Source organism: Nicotiana tabacum, chromosome 17, assembly GCF_000715075.1.
Source record: "Nicotiana tabacum cultivar K326 chromosome 17, ASM71507v2, whole genome shotgun sequence".
NCBI classification, from domain to species: Eukaryota; Viridiplantae; Streptophyta; class Magnoliopsida; order Solanales; family Solanaceae; genus Nicotiana; species Nicotiana tabacum.
Genome location: NC_134096.1, coordinates 142930014 through 142940872, shown reverse-complemented (window position 1 = coordinate 142940872; position 10859 = coordinate 142930014). Strand labels below are relative to the sequence as shown.

At 37.7% G+C, this 10859-nt stretch overlaps 1 non-coding gene across 1 annotated transcript; it reads right to left on the bottom strand.

Annotated features, from left to right (window-relative positions):
* Positions 1-1912: 1912 nt before the first annotated feature.
* Positions 1913-1985, bottom strand: TRNAE-CUC (transfer RNA glutamic acid (anticodon CUC)). Its single transcript has one exon. It is a non-coding gene; the product is annotated as a tRNA-Glu (tRNA).
* Positions 1986-10859: the final 8874 nt, after the last annotated feature.

The window sequence follows — 10859 nt, the reverse complement described above, 5'->3', positions numbered from 1 at the left end:
CATATTCTACCTCTATTGCTAAAGTTGTAGTTATGGTACCAGCCCCAGCCTTTAGCAATTTTTTCAATTATTTCAGCGGCATTTTGTTATTTCACCCTATGCTCAACAACAACTATGATTGCTATATTGTTATTCTTCATAAACGACCTGAACTCCTTTTGCTTATAGGTTTTGTTCAAGCCCCTCACATTCCAAGTTACCAGATTCATATTGGGATAAAAGGAGTGATTGAAACCCCGGGATCCTTACTACAACTACTCTGACCTCTGTTCCCCTCATCACAACTGTTACGCACCAGGTGCTGAGAATTATGCTAACCAAGAGGACTAATTCCATTTGACACATTCACCACCTGCTCAGCTACATTCTGGACTCTTTTCATAGCAGATGTTCTCCTTGCAAGTTGCCATTGGTCTGTTGTTGGTTTCCCTGCTGGATTGGAATATTACATACCTGCCAAATAAATATATATTGTATTAAGTCGCCCCCAAAATTTAAACATGTAAACTATAATTTGGGGTACGTTCTTGAGAGAGCTAGTTTGCTATGGACTTATTCAAATTCAAAGTGGTTCATCTTTTTCAAAAGCTTACATCGCATATTAAAGTAAAATCCTCTAAGATCAATTATTTCCTATATAATTCAACTTGATCAATCCCCTTAGTTTATGCGTTTAGATAAAAAATTCAATCAAGTTTAGAGAGATGTCTATGTATTCAGCTAATAAAAAGTTGAGGCACAAGATGGGTGATTTTTGCCTAATAAACTTATAGAAGTCGTGTACTAAGTAGTCGTCAAAATGATATGATTTAACGGACCTTTTAGGTATAACAGCTTGTTTAAGATTCTAGATGACAATAGACGTATCTTTCATTATGAAGAATACAAATGTCTTTCTCATTTAATTGTAGGTGTTAATATGTTTTTGAACATTATAATTGAAACGCTTTAAAATCCTAAGTTCTACTTTGCATTTTGAAATGCACATGTGAATTTGGAGAAAGGATTAGTAATTTGAGGAAATGGGCGGTGGCGTAAGGAACGACGGAGCTGAAAATTTTACTAACGGGTATTAAAATATAAAAAAGTAAACACACGAAGAAAATAAGAGGACACAACATATAGTATATATACATAAAAATAAATTTTTGTCTTAATAAACAATATAATTTTTTGACGAAAAAATGTTAGTTGACACCCTTAGCATAAGGTGATTCCGCCACTTGCGTGAGTTGTGCAAAAAGTAGTAATGGTGATATGATGCATATCATTACTATTTTTTGCAATTGACAACACTGTAGGTGATATGAAAACCTAAAAACATGGTACCTGTCGTCCAAAGTTGTTCTTCTTCCAAAATCCAACAACGTTTACGCATAAGACGTTTGATTTTGATCTATTGCCTTTGCTTTCAGCTAGTGGCACGTAAAGCCAAAAGCTACGGGCTAATGCCAACAGTTTTCAGGATATAAAATACATAAATAGGAAGTGCATGATTAAAATTAGTCCCTCTCTTTTGTGCACGAAAGTCATTATTCGTGTTGTATTATATTTAAAATTTAAAATTTTACATTATACTTTGTACTTTGTACTCTATTTGCCTTGCCCAACGACAACGAGGACTACTTCTTAAATCACAATACAAGGATATTATGAAAAATTAAAAAAAAAGAGACGTAAGTGTTAACAGGCTCCTTAAGGTATTTATTTGATATACACACACGTACATACGAACTTTCTTGCAATACATAATGGGTTGAAATCAGAATTTTATTTTTCAAAATGATTTTTATTTTCTATTTTAATGGTGACGACAAACAGCCAATACGTCCATAAATCTCTTTCTTAGAATTTAATTTTGTCCTATATGACTGTCACTGCAGATGAAAATTAGACAGGAAAAAAATAAAAACTCCGTTGCCGGGAATTGAACCCGGGTCTCTCGGGTGAGAGCCGAGTATCCTAACCGACTAGACTACAACGGAGGCATTGTTAACCATTTCATTGGCACATTAATTATTTCTTTTCCAGACTTTGTTTGAATCCCATTATTAGAAAACCGCTTCTCTTTTCGCATTTTGGGAGTTGGTAATTGGACCTAGAGGTGGCCAGGCGGAGGAGGGTGGGTGTTAATTGAGTTGAGATAGTCAAAATTTGAGTTTTTAACCAAAATTCTCAGTATTATGTCTAATTTTGTCCTTTATATTTTACCTTAGTCCTTTATCTTTGCTAAAATGGAGCACATGTAGGCTAGTTAACAGCAAAGCGCCTAACGGCCCCATCCCATGACAGTAAAAACATGAGCCTAATAGAGGTGGTCTTCCTAAAACACCATTTTCCTCTTAATCCCTAATCAGAGGCGGAGCTAGGGATTTAAGTGCGTGGGTTCTAAATTTTAAAATAAAACATTGCTACAGGGAAAATCTAACCCCCATCTTTTCCAGCGAACCCACAACCCTTACCGTTGAACCAAGACCCCTTTTGTTACTGGGTTTGGCAGTATATATTTATATAAATTTAGTAAATATTTCAATACAAATACAGAGTTCCGAAAAAAGTCACTAGGTTCGCCCGAACCCGCACCCACTACTGTAGCTCCGCCCCTGTCCCTAATTACTTGCGAAGCTACATGCTTTCTATCTTGCAGTCATGAAAGAGAAACTCAACCCCGACGGCTCCGAACTTGTATAGGAATTAGACATGTAAACTGAAACTGTATATGGAACTGCTAATGCTCCATGTTCAAGTAAATAAACTGGCTAATCATATCAAAATTTTGTCCAATTGAAATATTATAATTTGCTTGGCTTTTGAATTACTCATGTTTATGCTATTGTGGGGTGAGCAGAATTTTTTTGATTCCGAACCTATAAACAGTTTCAAGAACAACAAAGGAGAAAAGTGTTGTTAATAATTCCTTTAAGATAAGAACTGATGGTATAGTTTAATTCTGCCCATTTTGGGACTGATTATGTCACTAGTCATTGTTGAGGTTTTATTTTTAAGATGTAATATTCTTAAAATGAGGGTGAATGGGAAATGGAGGGAAAATGAAATTTTGAGTAAAATTTTAAGTTTTCCCCTTTTAACAATGAGACATTGTCCCATATTGGAAGTGGAAGACATTTTTGGTGGGTATATATATAATTGCTCTTCTTGTAGCTCTTAAAGAGTTAAGAAGAAAGCAAGCCTCGCGCCGTCGTCGTCGCTCGCTCGCTCGGCTCGGCTTCGGCTACGGCTACGGCTACGGCTACGGCTACGGCTACGGCTACGGCTTCGGATTCGGATTCGGATTCGGTCAAATGATTGATTGATTAATTTTTTGGACCAAATTTATTTGTTAATAGTAAATATTAACGTAAGATTATCCGTATTTGTAACGGATATTTTCCAATCCGTGTATTGTAATGTTCTTCCCACCATGAAGTGCTTGCTCCACAAATATGTAATGCTTGCTCCACCATGAAGGGTGGACGTTTGGTCTTGCACTCCTTCTTGGCTGCTATATATATGAGCAGCAAATGTTGAAGAAAGATACTCAACTCAACATACAATTCGCTCAACAAATTGGCTATACATTGCATTCCTTCCTCTCAGAACTTCCATACGTTTTTCTGAGTATATACTCCTTCGTTCTGCATTGTTTTTAACTTCAAACAAAGCAACTGTAAGTGTGATTTACTACCGAACTTTGTGTTCGCCGAAACACTGGGGTTTGAAGTACCGCTACACCAGTGTGTTATTCGTTCTATCCTGGGAGGAAATAATCCATTACCTTGGGTACTAGGAGGGGATTAAATTCCTTAAGGAAACACTGTGAATTCAGTGGGCTCGAATTTATTATTATTGTTTCATTACGTTAACTTATATTTTGCAGAATTAATATTTACAAATACAGCAATATTGACCGGGAATAACAATCTTAAGGAATTTAATATTTATTTCTGTACTTGTGTTATTCTTATTATTCTGCAAACTAAAACCTTTGTGGTTTGTGTACTCCCGTTTTGGAGAGTTAAGCCTTCGTGGCGTTTTGTTGGATATTAAAATCTACGTGATTTTTACTCCAGTTTGAAAACGTGTATTAAACGTTTGTTTGTGTCATTCTTTTACAGAAAAGATGATGACTGAAAACGAAAACCAAGCTGTTCCGATGGCGACTGCCAACGCAACGACAAGTCGAACACCGGCGTTGGCACCGACAGAAAAACCGAAAAATTTTTCGGGATTGATTTCAAACGCTGGCAGCAGAAGATGTTCTTCTACTTAACTACGTTATGTCTACAGAAGTTCATCAAGGAAGATGTTCCTGATCTGCCGGATAAAACTCCAGATAATGAACGCTTTCTCGTGATTGAAGCGTGGAAGCATTCTGATTTTTTATGCAAGAATTATATTCTTAGCGGACTGGATGATAATCTGTATAATGTATACAGTAGCATGGAGACATCCAAAGAATTGTGGAATGCACTTGAAAAGAAATATAAGACTGAAGATGCCGGGATGAAGAAATTCGTTGCCGCAAAATTTCTGGACTACAAAATGATAGATAGCAAGTCTGTTATTACTCAAGTCCAGGAATTGCAAGTGATTATTCATGATCTACTTGCTGAAGGTCTTGTAATCAACGAAGCATTCCAAGTAGCAGCAATGATTGAGAAGTTGCCTCCGTTGTGGAAGGACTTCAAAAATTATTTGAAACACAAACGAAAGGAAATGTCCCTTGAAGATCTCATTGTTTGGTTGAGAATCGAAGAGGACAATAAAGCTGCTGAAAGGAGAGGCCGTGGAAATTCAACAATAATGGGAGCAAATATTGTTGAAGCTAACAAAAAGAGGAAGAAGGCTTCTGTCCAAAATACAACCCAAGCAAGAAGCGGTTCAGTGGAAACTGCTACAACTGTCTACGGAGTGTCGTGCTCCGAAGAAAGACAAGAAAAGGGGTCAAGCAAACATGGTAGTAAACCATGATGATGTTGATAACTTGTGTGCCATGCTCTCTGAATGTAACTTGGTGGGAAATCCTAAACTGTGGTGGTTTGATTCAGGAGCCACTCGCCATGTTTGTGCAGTTAGAGAGGCTTTTGCTACCTATGCGCTTGCTGAACCCGGAGAGACAGTTTATATGGGAAATGCTTCAACAGCAAAAGTTGAAGGATATGGGAAGGTATTTCTAAAAATGACTTCTGGCAAGGTCATGACTTTGAACAATGTCCTTCATGTTCCCGAAATGAGAAAGAATTTAGTCTCTACTGGACTTCTTGTTAAGCACGGTTTTAAGTGCATTTTTGTATCCAACAAGGTTGTAATTAGTAAGAATGGAATATTTGTGGGAAAAGGTTACCTCACCGAGGGCCTTTTCAATCTAAATGTAATGGTTGTTGAAAATAATAATAATATTTCAGCTTCTTCTTACTTACTTGAGTCAAATGATTTATGGCATGTACGTTTGGGTCATGTCAATTATAAAACCTTGCGGAAAATGATTAACTTGGAAGTACTGCCCAAGTTTGAATGCGAAAAATCAAAATGTCAAATATGTGTGGAATGTAAGTATGTTAAACATCCTTATAAGTCAGTTGAAAGGAATTCAAATCCTTTAGACTTAATTCACACAGATATTTGTGACATGAAGTCAATACCATCTCGCGGTGGAAAGAAGTATTTCATAACTTTTATTGACGATGGTACTCGATATTGCTATGTTTACTTACTGAATAGTAAAGATGAAGCAATAGACGCATTCAGGCAATACAAAAATGAAGTTGAAACGCAACTTAACAAGAAAGTAAAAATGATAAGAAGTGATAGGGGTGGTAAATATGAATCTCCTTTTGAAGAAATATGTTTAGAATATGGAATTATTCATCAAACAACAGCCCCTTACACGCCCCAATCTAATGGGATTGCGGAAAGAAAGAATCGCACATTAAAGGAGATGATGAATGCGTTGTTGATAAGTTCTGGTTTGCCACAGAACTTGTGGGGGGAAGCCATTCTTACGGCTAATCGAATATTAAATCGAGTGCCCCATAGCAAAACACAATCCATTCCTTATGAACAATGGAAAGGAAGGAAGCCCAACTTGAATTATTTTAAAGTGTGGGGGTGTTTGGCAAAAGTGCAAGTTCCTAAACCCAAAAGGGTAAAGATAGGACCGAAAACCGTTGATTGTGTTTTCATAGGATATGCGACAAATAGTAAAGCATATCGATTTCTGGTTCATAAATCAGAAAATCCCGACATTCATAATAATACGGTTATAGAATCAGATAATGCTGAGTTTTTTGAAAATATATATCCGTATAAAAAGGAATGTGAGTCGTTTGGTGAAGGATCTAAACGACCTCGGGAAGAAACAAAAGAAAGTACATGTAATGAGGAGAATCCAAGACGTAGTAAACGTCAAAGAACGTCTACTTCATTTGGACCAGATTTTGTGACTTTCTTATTGGAGAATGAGCCTCAAACATTTAAAGAAGCTATGACTTCTTCGGAATCATTGTTTTGGAAAGAGGCAGTCAATAGTGAAATAGAATCCATATTGAACAACCATACATGGGAATTGGTTGATCTTCCTCCTGGAAATAAACCTTTGGGTTCTAAATGGATTTTTAAGAGAAAAATCAAAGATGATGGCACTATTGATAAATTCAAGGCAAGGCTCGTAGTCAAAGGGTATAGACAACGAGAAGGTCTAGACTACTTTGATACATACTCTCCAGTTACAAGAAGTACGTCCATACGGATGTTAGTAGCATTAGCTGCAGTGTATGGTCTTGAAATTCATCAAATGGATGTTAAGACGGCCTTCTTAAATGGAGAGTTGGAGGAAGAAATTTACATGGAACAACCTGAAGGGTTTGTGGTTCCAGGTAAAGAAAAGAAGGTATGTAGACTTGTTAAGTCTCTTTACGGACTAAAACAAGCACCCAAACAATGGCATGCGAAATTTGACCAAACAATGTTGTCAAATGGTTTTAAGATAAATGAATGTGATAAATGCGTGTACATTAAAAAATATTCCAAATCACATAGTCATTGTTTGCCTATATGTGGATGATATGTTGATAATGAGTAATGACATTGCCAACATAAATGCTACTAAGCGTATGCTCAATAGCAAGTTTGATATGAAAGACTTGGGAGTTGCTGATTTAATTCTGGGAATTAAGATCAATAAGACTCCTCAAGGTCTAGCATTGTCACAATCTCATTATATTAAGACAGTACTTGAAAAATTCAAGCACTTGGGCTTTAAAGTTGCAAAGACTCCAATTGACGTGAATCTTGCATTAGCAAAGAACAAAGGCCAAAGCATATCACAATTGGATTATGCTCGTGTATTGGGATGCTTAATGTATATCATGAATTGTACACGACCAGACATAGCTTGTGCTATAAGTAAACTGAGTCGATATACGAGCAATCCAGGCCAATCTCATTGGATGGCAATGAAACGAGTTTTGGGATATTTAGAACATACCCAGAACTTTGAATTGCACTACAGTAATTTCCCTGCGGTGATTGAGGGATGCTGTGATGCAAATTGGATCACCGGTTCAACTGATTCTAAGTCCACGAGTGGATATGTATTCACTATTGGTGGAGGAGCGGTATCTTGGAAGTCGTCCAAACAAACATGTATTGCCCGCTCTACAATGGAGGCTGAATTCATAGCCTTAGATAAAGCCGGTGAAGAAGCTGAATGGCTCCGGAATTTCTTGGAAGACATTCCATTTTGGCCCAAACCGTTGGCACCAATATGCATACATTGTGATAGTCAAGCGGCAATTGGAAGGGCTGGGAGCGTCATGTATAACGGTAAATCTCGTCATATACGACGAAGACATAAAACCGTTAGGCAATTACTCTCTAGAGGAATTATCACAATTGACTATGTAAAGTCAAGTGATAATGTGTCGGATCCACTTACAAAAGGCCTAACTAGAGAGGTAGTTGAGAAATCATCAAGGGGAATGGGGCTATGGCCGAGAACAAGTCATTGTGGCGGTAACTCTACCTAGAAGACTGGAGATCCCAAGATCTAGGTTCAAAGAGATCAAACAAAGTCATTAATGACGGTTCAACATTGTCAAATAAAATTTTAGTCCATTCTCGTGATGAGACAATGTTCAGTACCAAGGATAAAGCATTAAGGCTTTTTAATGATTTCTAAATTTGATACGGGGTATATCAAATAGTGTATCTACAGGATGACACGTTTAGGAATCACCTATTTAAGTGTGAAGTGTGAGCCGCTTCAAGGAGAACTTTGTAAGGCCAGTTCTCTACGCACTTATGAAACCAGGCGGTGTTCATGGCTGAAACGAACACAACAATGAGAACCAAAGACGGTTAAGGGTTGATTGTGTGACTTATGGTTGTCTAGGTATACACCAAAGATCGACGGTTCAAAGATATCAAATCTACCGATTGACCGAGTATATCCGACATAAGTTTACTACGGAAAGTTTAAAGGGAAACCTACTTATCCAGATGCAATTAATCCTTGCTTGTAAATCACACAGTTTTTCATGCATACTTCCGTGATATAGCCATTCCCCATTCATGTGGGGGATTGTTGAGGTTTTATTTTTAAGATGTAATATTCTTAAAATGAGGGTGAATGGGAAATGGAGGGAAAATGAAATTTTGAGTAAAATTTTAAGTTTCCCCCTCTTAACAATGAGACATTGTCCCATATTGGAAGTGGAAGACATTTTTGGTGGGTATATATATAATTGCTCTTCTTGTAGCTCTTAAAGAGTTAAGAAGAAAGCAAGCCTCGCGCCGTCGTCGTCGCTCGCTCGCTCGGCTCGGCTTCGGCTACGGCTACGGCTACGGCTACGGCTTCGGCTTCGGCTTCGGATTCGGATTCGGATTCGGATTTGGATTTGGATTTGGATTTGGTCAAATGATCGATTGATTGATTAATTTTTTGGACCAAATTTATTTGTTAATAGTAAATATTAATGTAAGATTATCCGTATTTGTAACGGATATTTTCCAATCCGTGTATTGATAATTTGGCAGCCGGATAATGGTCTTCCCACCATGAAGTGCTTGCTCCACAAACATGTAATGCTTGCTCCACCATGAAGGGTGGACGTTTGGTCTTGCACTCCTTCTTGGCTGCTATATATATGAGCAGCAAATGTTGAAGAAAGATACTCAACTCAACATACAATTCGCTCAACAAATTGGCTATACATTGCATTCCTTCCTCTCAGAACTTCCATACGTTTTTCTGAGTATATACTCCTTCGTTCTGCATTGTTTTTAACGTCAAACAAAGCAACTGTAAGTGTGATTTGCTACCGAACTTTGTGTTCGCCGAAACACTGGGGTTTGAAGTACCGCTACACCAGTGTGTTATTCGTTCTATCCTGGGAGGAAATAATCCATTACCTTGGGTACTAGGAGGGGATTAAATTCCTTAAGGAAACACTGTGAATTCAGTGGGCTCGAATTTATTATTATTGTTTCATTACGTTAACTTATATTTTGCAGAATTAATATTTACAAATACAGCAATATTGACCGGGAATAACAATCTTAAGGAATTTAATATTTATTTCTGTACTTGTGTTATTCTTATTATTCTGCAAACTAAAACCTTTGTGGTTTGTGTACTCCCATTTTGGAGAGTTAAGCCTTCGTGGCGTTTTGTTGGATATTAAAATCTACGTGATTTTTACTCCAGTTTGAAAACGTGTATTAAACGTTTGTTTGTGTCATTCTTTTACAGAAAAGATGATGACTGAAAACGAAAACCAAGCTGTTCCGATGGCGACTGCCAACGCAACGACAAGCCGAACACCGGCGTTGGCACCGGCAGAAAAACCCGGAAAATTTTCCGGGATTGATTTCAAACGCTGGCAGCAGAAGATGTTCTTCTACTTAACTACGTTATGTCTACAGAAGTTCATCAAGGAAGATGTTCCTGATCTGCCGGATAAAACTCCAGATAATGAACGCTTTCTCGTGATTGAAGCGTGGAAGCATTCTAATTTTTTATGCAAGAATTATATTCTTAGCGGACTGGATGATAATCTGTATAATGTATACAGTAGCATGGAGACATCCAAAGAATTGTGGAATGCGCTTGAAAAGAAATATAAGACTAAAGATGCCGGGATGAAGAAATTCGTTGCCGCAAAATTTCTGGACTACAAAATGATAGATAGCAAGTCTGTTATTACTCAAGTCCAGGAATTGCAAGTGATTATTCATGATCTACTTGCTGAAGGTCTTGTAATCAACGAAGCATTCCAAGTAGCAGCAATGATTGAGAAGTTGCCTCCGTTGTGGAAGGACTTCAAAAATTATTTGAAACACAAACGAAAGGAAATGTCCCTTGAAGATCTCATTGTTCGGTTGAGAATCGAAGAGGACAATAAAGCTGCTGAAAGGAGAGGCCGTGGAAATTCAACAATAATGGGAGCAAATATTATTGAAGCTAACAAAAAGAGGAAGAAGGCTTCTGGTCCGAAATACAACCCAAGCAAGAAGCGGTTCAGTGGAAACTGCTACAACTGTCTACGGAGTGTCGTGCTCCGAAGAAAGACAAGAAAAGGGGTCAAGCAAACATGGTAGTAAACCATGATGATGTTGATAACTTGTGTGCCATGCTCTCTGAATGTAACTTGGTGGGAAATCCTAAACTGTGGTGGTTTGATTCAGGAGCCACTCGCCATGTTTGTGCAGTTAGAGAGGCTTTTGCTACCTATGCTCTTGCTGAACCCGGAGAGACAGTTTATATGGGAAATGCTTCAACAGCAAAAGTTGAAGGATATGGGAAGGTATTTCTAAAAATGACTTCTGGCAAGGTCATGACTTTGAACAATGTCCTTCAT